This window comes from Triticum aestivum, chromosome 6B (genome assembly GCF_018294505.1).
Source record: "Triticum aestivum cultivar Chinese Spring chromosome 6B, IWGSC CS RefSeq v2.1, whole genome shotgun sequence".
Lineage (NCBI taxonomy): Eukaryota > Viridiplantae > Streptophyta > Magnoliopsida > Poales > Poaceae > Triticum > Triticum aestivum.
The window spans coordinates 2,876,032-2,879,182 of record NC_057810.1 but is presented as its reverse complement, the minus strand read 5'-3'; positions in this window follow the sequence as shown (position 1 = coordinate 2,879,182).

The following is a 3,151-nucleotide window of genomic DNA, read 5'->3' as shown; positions in this document are numbered from 1 at the left end:
TTTCAAATTTGAAAACACTTTTTTTGTTTTCTTTTTGCTTTATTTATTTTATTTTGTTTCTACTTACAACAAAATACTTATTGTTGCTATTTTTATTTTTTTCCAGTTTTTTTGTTTTGTTTTCTGCATTATTTATTTTCTTTTGTTTTTTGCTTTATTTTTTAATTCTTTTTGCTTTTAGGTCAGCAAAATTATAAACTTTCTGTTAGTGCCATTAGTTTTAGAAAAATTATAAACTTTCTGTTAGTGCCATTAGTTTTCTAATTTGAATAGTTAAAATTTGAATTCTTTGAAATTTGTGTGAACCACAAGTTTGTAATTAACTTTACTAAAAAATGAACATAGATGCGCCTATAGAGAAAAAAGGTCCAGACGAACCGGGACCAATGGCCCATGTGGCTGCCCTCTTGAGAGTGTTCTTGGTGAGAACATAGTTGACAATGAGCGAACCGGGATTAATGGTATTACGGGGGCCGAACCATAAGACATTAAAGCATTTGAAATGAACTCTGAAAATGTTGAAAGTTGGCATGGTATCATAATTTCACGCACATAGCATGTGCATGTACAAAACGGACAATGGTATCATACTCATCTGTTACAAAGTTGGCATGGTATCATCATAATAGTTGCGGCAGAAAGTCTTCACTTTTTCTTCGCTTGTGTCATTTGCTTATTGCGCCGTAACCATGGATAATCTTCATCGTTTATCAGGATGCTGGAGTCAGCCTTGACTTTGAAGGGAGCAATTTCATGAAACTTTTCATAATGTTCACACATGTCTGTCTTGCCCTCCACTCCCACGATGTCCCTTTTTCCTGAAAGAACTATGTAGCGCTTTGGCTCATCGTATGATGTATTCGCTTCCTTATCTTTTCTTTTTCTCGGTCTGGTAGACATGTCCTTCACATAGATAACCTGTGCCACATCATTGGCTAGGACGAACGGTTCGTCAGTGTACCCAAGATTTTTCAGATCCACTGTTGTCATTCCGTACTATGGGTCTACCTATACCCCGCCTCCTGACAGATTGATCCATTTGCACTTAAACAAAGGAACCTTAAAATCATGTCCGTAGTCAAGTTCCCATATGTCCACTATGTAACCATAATATGTGTCCTTTCCCCTCTCGGTTGTTGCATCAAAGCGGACACCGCTATTTTGGTTGGTGCTCTTTTTATCTTGGTCAATCGTGTAAAATGTATTCTCATTTATCTCGTATCCTTTTCAAATTGTAACAGTCGAAGATGGTCCCCTGGACAACAAGTACAGCTCATCACAAACAATGTTGTCACCTCTGAGACGTGTTTCCAACCAACTACTGAAAGTCCTGATGTGTTCACATGTAATCCAGTCGTCGCACTGCTCCGGGTGTTTGGAGCACAGACTGTTCTTGTGTTCATCGACATACGGGGTCACCAAGGTAGAGTTCTGTAGAACTGTGTAGCGTGCTTGAGACCAAGAATATTCGTGCCTGCATATTATTGAGTCCCTTCCAAGCGTGCCTTTTCCAGTCAGTCTCCCCTCATACCGCGATTTAGGGAGACCTATCTTCTTAAGGCCAGGAATGAAGTCAACACAAAACCCAATGACATCCTCTATTTGATGGCCCATGGAGATGCTTCCTTCTGGCCTAGCGCGGTTACGGACATATTTCTTTAGGACTCCCATGAACCTCTCAAAGGGGTACATATTGTGTAGAAATACGGGGCCCAGAATGACAATCTCGTCGACTAGATGAACTAGGACGTGTGTCATGATATTGAAGAAGGATGGTGGGAACACCAGCTCGAAACTGACAAGACATTGCACCACATCACTCCTTAGCCTTGGTATGATTTCTGGATCAATCACCTTCTGAGAGATTGCATTGAGGAATGCACATAGCTTCACAATGGCTAATCGGACGTTTTCCGGTAGAAGCCCCCTCAATGCAACCGGAAGCAGTTGCGTCATAATCACGTGGCAGTCATGAGACTTTAGGTTCTGGAACTTTTTCTCTGGCATATTTATTATTCCCTTTATATTCGATGAGAAGCCAGTTGGGACCTTCATACTAAGCAGGCATTCAAAGAAGATTTCCTTCCCTTCTTTGGTAAGAGCATAGCTAGAAGGACCTTCATACTGCTTTGGAGGCATGCCGTCTTTTTCGTGCAAACGTTGCAGGTCCTCCCGAGCCTCAGCTGTATCTTTTGTCTTTCCATACACGCCCAAGAAGCCTAGCAGGTTCACGCAAAGGTTCTTCGTCACGTGCATCACGTCAATTGAAGAGCGGACCTCTAGGTCTTTCCAGTAGGGTAGGTCCCAAAATATAGATTTCTTCTTCCACATGGGTGCGTGTCCCCCAGCGTCATTCGGAACAGCTAGTGCGCCGGGACCCTTTCCAAAGATTAAGTGTAAATCATTGACCATACCAAGTACGTGATCACCGGTACGCATGGCGGGCTTCTTCCGGTGATCTGCCTCGCCTTTGAAATGCTTGCCTTTCTTTCGACATTGATGGTTGGTCAGAAGAAATCGACGATGGCCCAGGTACACATTCTTCCTGCAGCTTCCCAGGTATATACTTTCGGTGTCAAGTAAACAGTGCGTGCATGCGTGCCATCCCTTGTTTGTCTGTCCTGAAAGGTTACTGAGAGCGGGCCAATCATTGATGGTCAAGAATAGCAACGCCTTTAGGTCAAATTCCTCATGTTTGTGCTCATCCCACGTATGTACACCGTTTCCATTCCACAGCTGTAAAAGTTCTTCAACTAATGGCCTTAGGTACACATCAATGTCGTTGCCGGGTTGCTTAGGGCCTTGGATGAGAACTGGCATCATAATGAACTTCCGCTTCATGCACATCCAAGGAGGAAGGTTATACATACATAGAGTCATGGGCCAGGTGCTGTGATTGCTGCTCTGCTCCGCGAAAGGATTAATGCCATCCGCGCTTAAAGCAAACCACACGTTCCTTGGGTCACGTGCAAACTCAGCCCATTACTTTCTCTTGATTTTTCTCCACCGCGACCCGTCAGCGGGTGCTCTCAACTTCCCGTCTTTCTTACGGTCCTCACTGTGCCATCGCATCAACTTGGCATGCTCTCCGTTTCTGAACAGACGATTCAACCGTGGTAGTATAGGAGGATACCACATCACCTTTGCAGGA